Raw genomic sequence first — 12,862 nt, 5'->3', positions numbered from 1 at the left:
GACAAAACCCACACCATAACTACATACACCAGGTGGGGGGAGGAATGACAAACACACCGGAGGGGACAACAGACACAGCAAAGGAAACAGAATAATAAATAAGGGTGACTCACACAGACGTAATCACAAGCAGCCCAGGAGCAGAGCTCCACACCAAGCTGACAACAAAATCAAACTGACCTTCAGGCTCCACCACACCAACATATAAGGAGGCCTGAGGTCACACCCACCACACCTACCAGACACACCAGGTAAGGGAAGACAGCAACTTAAAGGGGAAGTGCATACAACTAAAACCCTGTGCACACCAAACAGGGAATGTGCACACATATAAACACACGTTGCCAGAGGCAACCGCATGCATTGACAGTGAGCCGCCTAGCAACAAGCTCAGGCTGCTACACTGCCAACAACACCACGTTGCCAGTGGCAACCGCACGTGAGGCTTCCAACTAACAGCCCTCACCTGTAGTAAACAACCAACCTGGCCGCTGGCAACTGCATGCGGCTCTAAGAGTCACGACCATAACCAAGGGTCGTGACATCATCCTCATCCTCCTCCACCTCCTCCTCATCCTCGTCCTCCTCGTCCTCCAGTAGTGGGTCCTGGCTGGCCACATTTGTACCTGGCCTCTGCAAAAAACCTCCCTCTGAGCCACTTCGAAGAGACTGGCCTGAAAGTGCCAAAAATGACCCCTCTTCCTCCTCCTCCTCCTCCTCCTGGACCACCTCCTCTTCCATCATCGCCCTAAGTGTTTTCTCAAAGAGACATAGAAGTGGTATTGTAATGCTGATAACGGCGTCATCGCCACTGGCCATGTTGGTGGAGTACTCGAAACAGCGCAACAGGGCACACAGGTCTCGCATGGAGGCCCAGTCATTGGTGGTGAAGTGGTGCTGTTCCGCAGTGCGACTGACCCGTGCATGCTGCAGCTGAAACTCCACTATGGCTTGCTGCTGCTCGCACAGTCTGTCCAGCATGTGCAAGGTGGAGTTCCACCTGGTGGGCACGTCGCATATGAGGCGGTGAGCGGGGAGGCCGAAGTTACACTGTAGCGCAGACAGGCGAGCAATGGCAGGATGTCAACGCCGGAAGCGCGAACAGACGGCCCGCACTTTATGCAGCAGCTCTGACATGTCGGGGTAGTTGTGAATGAACTTCTACATCATCAAATTCAGCACATGCGCCAGGCAAGGGATGTGCGTCAAACCGGCTAGTCCCAGAGCTGCAACGAGATTTCGCCCATTATCGCACATCACTAGGCCGGGCTTTAGGCTCACCGGCAGCAACCACTCGTCGGTCTGTTGTTCTATACCCCTCCACAACTCCTGTGCGGTGTGGGGCCTGTCCCCCAAACATATGTGTTTCAGAATGGCCTGCTGACGTTTACCCCGGGCTGTGCTGAAGTTGGTGGTGAAGGTGTGTGGCTGACAGGATGAGCAGGTGGAAGAAGAGGAGGAGGAAGCCGAGTAGGAGGAGGAGGCAACAGGAGGCAAAGAATGTTGCCCTGCGATCCTTGGCGGCGGAAGGACGTGCGCCAAACAGCTCTCTGCCTGGGGCCCAGCCGCCACTACATTTACCCAGTGTGCAGTTAGGGAGATATAGCGTCCCTGGCCGTGCTTACTGGTCCACGTATCTGTGGTTAGGTGGACCTTGCCACAGATGGCGTTGCGTAGTGAATACTTGATTTTATTGGATACTTGGTTGTGCAGGGAAGGCACAGCTCTCTTGGAGTGGAGTGGCGGCTGGGAACAACATACTGTGGGACAGCAAGCGACATGAGCTGTTTGAAGCTGTCTGTGTCCACCAGCCTGAATGACAGCATTTCATAGGCCAGTAGTTTAGAAATGCTGGCATTCAGGGCCAGGGATCGAGGGTGGCTAGGTGGGAATTTACGCTTTCTATCAAATGTTTGTGAGATGGAGAGCTGAACGCTGGCGTGTGACATGGTTGAGATGCTTGGTGACGGAGGTGGTGGTGTTGGTGGTACATCCCCTGTTTGCTGGGCGGCAGGTGCCAACGTTCCTCCAGAGGCGGAGGAAGAGGCCGAGGCGGCAGCAGCAGAAGAGGCCGAGGCGGCAGCAGCAGAAGAGGTAGCAGGGGGAGCCTGAGTGAGTTCCTTGTTTTTAAGGTGTTTACTCCACTGCAATTCATGCTTTGCATGCAGGTGCCTGGTCATGCAGGTTGTGCTAAGGTTCAGAATGTTAATGCCTCGCTTCACGCTCTGATGGCACAGCGTGCAAACCACTTGGGTCTTGTCGTCAGCACATTGTTTGAAGAAGTGCCATGCCAGGGAACTCCTTGAAGCTGCCTTTGGGGTGCTCGGTCCCAGATGGCGGTGGTCAGTAGCAGGCGGAGTCTCTTGGCGGCGGGTGTTCTGCTTTTGCCCACTGCTCCCTCTTTTGCTACGCTGTTAGCTCGGTCTCACCACTGCCTCTTCCTCCGAACTGTGAAAGTCAGTGGCACGACCTTCATTCCATGTGGGGTCTAGGACCTCATCGTCCCCTGCATCGTCTTCCACCCAGTCTTGATCCCTGACCTCCTGTTCAGTCTGCACACTGCAGAAAGACGCATCAGTTGGCACCTGTGTTTCGTCATCATTGAGTTAAAAAAATACTGTTTTATTATGGATGTTGTCCCTTTGTGATCCATCCATTCATGTAGCCATTGAATGGTTTTCCTGAGTAAAGTTGAATAAATAATATGTTTTCTCTATAGAGGGAACAAAAAAAAAACACATAACGGGTGTCGGTATATTGGGTCCGTGACCTCACCGAAGTGTGGCAGACCGCTGTCTGCGCACTGTAACGCCATGGGTCCGAGCTCTAGCCTACCCTGTAGAAGGAGCAGGCACCCACCAGCATACACCCTTACTGCCAGGTCTCGTCTTGTGCGCTATTGCGTACGCGCATGCACCTCTCCCTTTGTTATAGTGTAGAGTGAAGAACACTTCCTGATTACTGTCCCCGCTCCAGAGGTTGGGTTACTGGTATTTAGGGCAGCTTCACTGATCATAAAGTGCCCAAGCGTGGTTGTTATACCTGATAACCTCTGCTGAAGCTTCCTGCTGCTCTGTCCTGCTGTGTACTGGACTTTTGCCAATTAACCCTGACTTCCTCTGCCTGTCTGCCTCCAGAATTGACCTCTGCATTGCCTGACTATGATTTTACCTGCCATCTGCTACTTGGATTACCTGGACTATTGACCCCTGCAATGCCTCACTACGAATCTGCTTGCTGTCATCTGTAAGTTCGTCTGGACCTCTGACTTTTCATTGCCTGACTATGAGTCCGCCTGACCCAGTATACCGTATTACTCTGAACTTTTTTTTGCCTTTGTTTTAAGTAACTTTTGTCTACCTTCTGCCAGTAAAGATCATCTGTTCCGTTACTCTGCTTTTGTTGGACTCTGTACACACTCCTACAGTTAGCTGCTTTCTGGGTGACTGGTATAAATACCAGGGTCCTGACTCTGGGAGGCTGCAGTCAGCAATATTAAGCTAATTCCTAGTCAACTATCAGCTGACCCAGAGGATCAACATCCTCTGGTCGTGACAATGGGTAAACAGGTCACACACTTTGGATAGTGATTGGCTGAACCCTCCTATTTCAACAGGACTTGCCGACTATGTAATGTTTATGGGGGTCTTCTGACTGTTCCTCGATGGCAGATGTAGGGGAGATAAAGATTGCAAATTTAAAACCCAACCAATCCAAGTCATTGTAAATTATTGTAAGTTAAAATATTGTAATTTGAGATTATAATTATCAAAACACAAAACCTACATCAAAAATGTGTATACCCATGTCATATGACTACAAAAGACCAAATTGTAGACCAAAAATATATATCTTTATTGAATACAATTCACTAAAAACATAAAATGGAGTCCACACCTTACAGCGGGATAAAATTGTATAAAAGAGAGACAGCCGGGGTGGGGCTAATATCTTATTACATAAAGTCAGGTCCATAAATATTGGGACATCGACACAATAGTAACATTTTTGGCTCTATACACTACCACAATGGATTTGAAATGAAACAAGATGTGCTTTAACTGCAGACTGACAGCTTTAATTTGAGGGTATTTACATCCAAATCAGGTGAACAGCATAGGAATTACAACAGTTTGCATACGTGCCTCCCACTTGTTAAGGAACCAAAAGTAATGGAACAATTGGCTTCTCAGCTGTTCCATGGCCAGCTGTGTGTTATTCCCTCATTGTCCCATTTGCAATGAGCAGATAAAAGGTCCACAGTCCATTTCAAGTGTGCCTTTTGCATTTGGAATCTGTTGCTGTCAACTGTCAGGATGAGATCCAAAGAGCTGTCACTATCAGTGAAGCAAGCCATCATTAGGCTGAAAAAACAAAACCAACCCATCAAAGAGATAGCAAAAACATTAGGCGTGGCCAAAACAACTGTTTGGAACATTCTTAAAAAGAAGGAATGCACCGGTGAGCTCAGCAACTCCAAAAGACCCGGAAGACCACGGAATACCACTGTGGTGGATGACCGAAGAATTGTTTCCCTGGTCCTCATGTTTTAAAAAAAAATAATTATTTATTGTTTTTCTGAACCAAAAATATGAATTCCATTGCAAATAATAAAAAAAAAGATGATTACAAATAGTCGTACACCAATTCACATATTTGACCCCATTATGCCCACCCCCCACCCCTTGATTCACCGCTGCGGGATCCAGTCATCTCCTATTACTGCTCATGGTCATTCCCCGATGCCACAAGCAGCCGAACTCATTGGAACGAAGAGAAGGGGAACATCAAAAACCCACCCCTTCCAGGACTACTCTGCTTTTCTTACAATTCTTCTATATGCATCAATAGTATCTGTCTGGACCTTCCACTCGGAGTAGGTAGGGCAATTTTTTGTGCCTCAATACTTGAGGATCAAGACCTTTGCGACCATGAAGCTCTCCAAGGAGGTTCTGATCTGACAAAGCGTTAAATCCATATGGGTAAAAAGGCCTAATATTGCCTGCGTAAAACAGCGATTCAGTTTAATCTTGTATCTGCTATACAGTGCTTCATAAATACAGGTCCAATATCTTTTTATTTCTGGACAATCCCATAACAGGTGACTTAAACCAGCATTTTCGGTTGAACATTTCCAACACGTATCCCTTCTTTACCTATATATTTTGGCAAGGAAGGCAGGGGAGTAATACAGGCGATGTACAATCCTAAACTGGATTAATCTATATTTTTCAGATATCGATACCTTTTTAATATTTCAATATACTATATCCCAATCAACAGAACTTCCTATACCTAATTTGGCTTCCCATCCTCCCTCGCTTTTAAATTTTGTCACTTCTCCTATGCAGTCCCGAAATCTACGATATATTTGTGAAAGGGTGAGTTGTGTATCCCTAAATTTAAAAACAGTAATCTAAGAAAGAGTTTGCCCTAGCATTCAAAGAATCTTTATCCTGAGTGTTCATGTATGCGTGTCTAATTTGTGCATATCTATATCTATCTAAAGAGGTGACATTTATACCCTTTATTAAACCATCAAAGGGGATAATACTTCCATGCAATGTTATTTGGATTAAACAATTAATACCACGTGAATTCCAATACTTATAATCTTCAATTAACCTAAACTCTTTTAAATTGTGATTGTGCCAAAGTGGAGTAAAAAGTGTGGGGCTGCCTACACCCGATAACTTTTTCGTTTTATTCCAGACCTTATCTAATGTATCGCTGATTAGGCACTGTCTTTTTCTTTTTCCTGGATGCCCAGTCTCCAGAATGGAAAAAAAAATATCTTCATATGGCCCCAAAAAGTCCCTTGACAAGATATTCAACAGCGTTGCAGACTGCTGGTCCCCCGCCCCACCCACCACCTTATCTGAGCTGCGATGTCCTCATGTTTAGTGGAAGGGGATATTTTAACCCCGAAACACGTCTGGTCAGACCCCCCACCTGAACGTGAGTGCACCACAAGTAACCAGTGAAGGACCATTGTTAAATTCCGCGGGAGAAGGTGATAGTGAGCTGTAGCCTGGATTTGAACCGGCGGGCCCACGTGAAACAATCCTCCGACGCGGCAAACGAATATCCTGGAAGACAAAGGGAAAGTATCCCATTAAAGTCCACAGGACGGCAGAGGTCTTCAGAAACTGGTAAGACTGTTCTGACAGTAGAGTGATCACTAACTTCACTATTCACCTCTAGTGGGACGCCGCTAGGTTCAGTGACAGCGGGACGCCGCTGTATTCAGTCTAAATACTGTTGCTTTAGATGCACCTGCGGTTTTGGCACTGACCTACCGTACAAGTTATAATATTCCACGATTGAAATAATGGAGATTGTTTGTTGAACTTTGCGCATGACTCTGATTATCGGAATGGATATATACCCTTGAAATAACTTGTGACTATTTGCGGCTGTCAGCCGCCTTGATACATTTGGTCACATTCGATTTTCTTTGCTGCAACAAGTTTATCAGTATTGGAGACACTAGATTTACGCTGCTATATAGAACTTTGGTCCCAGACTAATGCTGCTTTATACGCCATATGCTGCTATATTTATTGCATTTTATTGAATAATGTTTTAAGCCTATGGTATTTATCTACAGGAGGTCAGTTGATTTATTTAGTATATTATATATCCTGCATATTGTGTACCACCGACCCTGGTGGTATATACCGTATCTTGGTTTTTCCTACAGCCTATTATATATCTTTTTATTGGAGCGTTGATTGAGTGTATTATCTTTTTAGTTATGTGCCTATAGCCTTGTATATTAACAAAAAAAAAGTAGTGACCAAATTTCCCCAGGTGTGCCCAGTCTTTATATATATATTTTGTCTTTCCTGAGTAGTGGGGTGATACTACCTGACTGTGAGCACCCTGTTTGGTGACTAGTAGCCCTGTGCGCCCTACTACCTTATATTTTCTACACATATCCATAAAGGTTCTTCGCCGCTAATATTAATACCAAGCAGTCAAAAACACCCATTCCAGAGTTCCTTACTTACCTAACATGTTTCGCCCGATGGCTCTGTCACCGCCAGCTCTGTGAGAAGGTCTGTTAGACGTTCTTCGCTACCTCTTGCATGACGTTCTATGTTTTGGTTTCACTTTGTCATCTCCTTTCCTTCTCCCAGCTGTCACCTATTTGCACTGATTGTCTCCCTTTATATTCCCTCCCATACTGCCTCACTTTGCGGTTTATACTTTTTCCTGGATGAGTTGTTCACTGCTGGAGGCTGATTCTCCTGATTCCTCAGATAAGTCTGTTTCCTTTATTTGTGTTACCTTGCTGGCTTGATTGTAGGTGACCCTGACTCTGTCCATATTAAGAGCAGGGTGGTTGTGTCCCCTCACTATTATAGGGTTTTCAGGTGTCACATAGTATAAGGTACGTGGGCATGCACTCGTCTACCATAAAGACCTTTGCATGGGCATAGCAGTCAGGGAGAGCTCTAGGGGTTTTATAGGGCTCACCCATATGCTCCTTAGTTTGGGATGAAGCCAGTCGGATGTTTATTTCTAAGTTCCAGCTTTCTGCAACACCATCCGTGACAGGCTCATGTCGCATAACAGTTGGTGAACTGGATGCCACAAGCATGGGCACACACGCGGCGAGCCTTCACTAGTAGCTCTGGCAAATTGAGTCTGTTTTTGATAAACCGCTGATCCACTAAGTTTAAGAAGTGGGCTAGGCATGGGATGTGTGTCAGGTATAATGGCTGTGTATTACATGCACACACTACAGAGACAGTAGATGAAGGCTGTCCCCTAATTATATAAATTTACGCTAAAGAAACTGTTTTTGAATGGAGTACTGTATATGTCACAGATGTGTATTAAACTCACACAATAGACAATAAATGTGGCGCTGATTATTCAAATTTACGCAAAAAGACACAGTCTGCGGATGTTGTACAGTATATGTCACTAATAGGTAATAAAGAAAAATACCTTGCTGCTGTCAAACACACACACAGTAGTCCTTAAAAAGACTTTGGGGTCTTTGAAAAGCTTTTGGTAGTAAAAACAGCAAATTTCTCTCCCTGCACTATCTGTCCCTTCCTCAGCACTGATGTCCCTGAGTATGATCAATTTACCGCAGGTAAAAATATATTGCTGCTCTAAAACACACACACACAGTAGTCCATAAAAGGACTTCTGGGTCTTTAAAAAGCTTTCTGAGAATAATAACTGAATGTTGCTCCCTATACTGCCTTTCCCTTACTACGCTGTGCTCTCCCTGACTATGACTGATCTGAGCACGAGTCATCGGGTGCTATATAGCACCCGATACCGCATTCCGGCCAGCCAATCACTGTAATGCCAGCAGCCAACATGGCTACTGGCATTACAGTAAGGGCAGTACTTACCTGCACCTTTATTGGCTGCTTAAAACCTGCGAAACGTGCGGGGAGGAGACTTGATCATGGTGCTCGAGCAAATGCAGTACTCGGACAAGTACCGCCATGTGCCGAGCATAGCGATGCTCAAGCTGAACCGGTATTCAGCCGAGCATGCTCGCTCATCACTAGTAGGCACGTCACGAACTGCGATTAAGTCCTTAATACCCCCCCAAAAAAAGAGTTACATGAATCTGGAGAGTTGAACAGATTTCGCCTAGGGCCGCCACTCCAAGAGACTCTAAGCGCTGGAGTTTCCCGACTTCTGAGGACAGTTGCAGACACAGTGACCCGGACGACCACAGTAGAGACACAGTCCGGAAGACATGAGAACACAATATTCCTCGTCCGAAAGCCAAGTGGAATTCACTATCACTGAAAGCAACTACCGTATTTATCGGCGTATAACACGCACTTTTCCCCCCTGAAAATAGGGGGAAAATGATGTGTGCGTGTTATACGCCGATATAATGTTAAGAAGCCATGTTTTTACATACCGGAGGTATAACATTAAGACGGCGCAGCGCCTGCCGCAGCTCCCTCCTCATGCGCCGCCTGTCCCAGCTCCCTCTGTCATGCGGCGCCTGCCCCAGCTCACTCTGTCATGCGCCGCCTGCCTGTTCATTCATAAAGTGAGATAAGCAGGCAGGCGGCGCATGAGGAGGGAGCTGGGGCAGGCGGCACATGAGGAGGGAGCTGGGGCAGGCGGCGCATGAGGAGGGAGCTGGGGCAGGCAGCGCATCAGGAGGGAGCTGAGACAGGCGGCGCATGACCGAGGGAGATGCTGGTCTGCGCCGTCTTAATGTTATACCTCCGGTACTACAGTAAGTACCGTACAGCGCGTCTTCAAGAGATCAGATTGAATGTTTAACAGTTGCGGGGCCCGGTGTATTAGAGTAGAGTCACTGCACCGGGCCCCGCCATGAGTGTCCCCGCCTCCTCTCTCCACACTGAGCCATCTGATGGGGGATCTGTAGATGACACTTATGGGGATCTGTGGATGACATAAGTGTCATCCACAGAGCCCCATAAGTGTCATCCTTTTACATTATTTACCTTATAAGTGGTAATAATATTAATAAAAAAAAAGTTCTGAGCTACCCTTTTTTTCCTGAAATTTCCCTCTTAAAATGAAGGTGCGTGTTATACGCCTGTGCGTGTTATACGCCGATAAATACGGTACCTAAAACGTAACTTTTATTAAAGATCATTAAATACAGATCCCTTACAGGGGACCAATGAACACATGGACAAACACAGAATAGAGCTATTATGGACCAGGCAGACGGCAAATGCTAATGGATAAAGGAATAGGGCAACATGTGTGGATTCCTAATGTCTGTCCCTAGATATCCCTCAGATTATCCTCAGCCCAGAGATGCACCTGAATGGTAGGAGCACTCTGTCTGCGTGCCTTGACTACCTGTCCTTATAATGCCCTTACTAAAGGTGAAATACTCAATACATATTCTACCAAAGAAAATGTACCTGGGTCTCAGTATACACTAAGTATGGTACACACTAAATAGATAATTATCGAGAGCAGTATAGATATACAGTCCCGTTCAAAACATGATGTTACATTACTCGGCCCAACGCATTTCCCCTTCTAATCTGGAAGGTTCGTCAGGGGACACAAGTATCATCTAATGTCATAACATATGTGTCACAGATACACAACAGATGCAAAGACAGAGACCAAACAAAATAAAAAAACAATTAAAAACTGGAGCACCCACAAGCCAGCACTTGTCTATGAGAGTAATCACAAAATATGTGTGGCTACTAAGTTTAGATAAACCGTACTGAATACCAGTGTAGTACTTATCTGCTGATGAACTTCAGTTTCAACTCACAGACCGATGGTTCATGGCTTGAGGTGCTCCAGGGGGCAGAAAAAGATGTGGCTCCAATTAGTCCATTCACACACACTCACTTTTAAACCCCAGAGGGGGGCGGTCCTAGAAAATCATTAGCCAATCCTGGGCTGTACATATCGTCATGTGGCCAGGCCATTGAGGGTGTTATTCGGTTCAAGTAATGTTTAGATTCGATTTTTATAACTCCTACAAATATGGATCACGGGCTATATGGGGTCCCAAGTGTGTATTTAGATAGTGAGATGCTGCCTGTATAATTATGAGAAAATCCAAACCATGTGATTGGAATGCACGCCTGCACGAGTTACAGGGGCAGAGTGGAATTCACCTGTATCGGTTTGGGATCCGAAAAGGAGGAATGTAATGAAGGCTGAGACGTGTTAGACTTAAACATATGTTGTGGAAGTCTCTTCTCGCGACTGACCTCCCGAGCCTGCTCCGAAAACCGTATGTTGATTTTTATAGCCAGAGAGATCAGGGCCTCAAGGGAAGTAGGCACGTCGCAACCTGCGAGTTCGTCCTTAATACGTCCAGACAAACCCTCCCAAAAGGTCGCCACTAGAGTTGAGCGAACACCTGGATGTTCGGGTTCGAGAAGTTCGGCCGAACATCCCGGAAATGTTCGGGTTCGGGATCCGAACCCGATCCGAACTTCGTCCCGAACCCGAACCCCATTGAAGTCAATGGGGACCCGAACTTTTCGGCACTAAAAAGGCTGTAAAACAGCCCAGGAAAGAGCTAGAGGGCTGCAAAAGGCAGCAACATGTAGGTAAATCCCCTGCAAACAAATGTGGATAGGGAAATGAATTAAATTAAAAATTAAATAAATAAAAATTAACCAAAATCAATTGGAGAGAGGTTCCATAGCAGAGAATCTGGCTTCCCGTCACCCACCACTGGAACAGTCCATTCTCAGATATTTAGGCCCCGGCACCCAGGCAGAGGAGAGAGGTCCCGTAACAGAGAATCTGTCTTCATGTCAGCAGAGAATTAGTCTGCATGTCATAGCAGAGAATGAGGCTTCACGTCAGCCACCACTGCAACAGTCCATTGGCATATATTTAGGCCCAGCACCCAGGCAGAGGAGGGAGGTCCCGTAACAGAGAATCTGTCTTCATGTCAGCAGAGAATTAGTCTGCATGTCATAGCAGAGAATGAGGCTTCACGTCAGCCACCACTGCAACAGTCCATTGGCATATATTTAGGCCCAGCACACACACAGGCAGAGGAGAGAGGTCCCGTAACAGAGAATCTGGCTTCATGTCAGCAGAGAATCAGTCTGCATGTCATAGCAGAGAATGAGGCTTCACGTCAGCCACCACTGCAACAGTCCATTGGCATATATTTAGGCCCAGCACACACACAGGCAGAGGAGAGAGGTCCCGTAACAGAGGATCTGGCTTCATGTCAGCAGAGAATCAGTCTGCATGTCATAGCAGAGAATCAGGCTTCACGTCAGCCACCACTGCAACAGTCCATTGTCATAAATTTAGGCCCAGCACCCAGGCAGAGGAGAGAGGTCCCGTAACAGACAATCTGGCTTCATGTCAGCAGAGAATTAGTCTGCATGTCATAGCAGAGAATGAGGCTTCACGTCAGCCACCACTGCAACAGTCCATTGGCATATATTTAGGCCTAGCACACAGGCAGAGGAGAGAGGTCCCGTAACAGACAATCTGGCTTCATGTCAGCAGAGAATCAGTCTGCATGTCATAGCAGAGAATGAGGCTTCACGTCACCCACCACTGCAACAGTCCATTGGCATATATTTAGGCCTAGCACACAGGCAGAGCAGAGAGGTCCCGTAACAGACAATCTGGCTTCATGACAGCAGAGAATCAGTCTGCATGTCATAGCAGAGAATGAGGCTTCACGTCACCCACCACTGCAACAGTCCATTGGCATATATTTAGGCCTAGCACACAGGCAGAGCAGAGAGGTCCCGTAACAGACAATCTGGCTTCATGACAGCAGAGAATCAGTCTGCATGTCATAGCAGAGAATGAGGCTTCACGTCACCCACCACTGCAACAGTCCATTGGCATATATTTAGGCCTAGCACACAGGCAGAGCAGAGAGGTCCCGTAACAGACGATCTGGCTTCATGTCAGCAGAGAATCAGTCTGCATGTCATAGCAGAGAATGAGGCTTCACGTCAGCCACCACTGCAACAGTCCATTGGCATATATTTAGGCCCAGCACCCAGGCAGAGGAGGGAGGTCCCGTAACAGAGAATCTGTCTTCATGTCAGCAGAGAATTAGTCTGCATGTCATAGCAGAGAATGAGGCTTCACGTCAGCCACCACTGCAACAGTCCATTGGCATATATTTAGGCCCAGCACACACACAGGCAGAGGAGAGAGGTCCCGTAACAGAGAATCTGTCTTCATGTCAGCAGAGAATTAGTCTGCATGTCATAGCAGAGAATCAGGCTTCACGTCACCCACCACTGCAACAGTCCATTGGCATATATTTAGGCCCAGCACCCAGGCAGAGGAGGGAGGTCCCGTAACAGAGAATCTGTCTTCATGTCAGCAGAGAATTAGTCTGCATGTCATAGCAGAGAATCAGGCT

Source organism: Bufo gargarizans, chromosome 2, assembly GCF_014858855.1.
Source record: "Bufo gargarizans isolate SCDJY-AF-19 chromosome 2, ASM1485885v1, whole genome shotgun sequence".
Taxonomy (NCBI): Eukaryota; Metazoa; Chordata; class Amphibia; order Anura; family Bufonidae; genus Bufo; species Bufo gargarizans.
The sequence above is the reverse complement of the archived record's forward strand: the minus strand, read 5'-3'. Positions refer to the sequence as shown.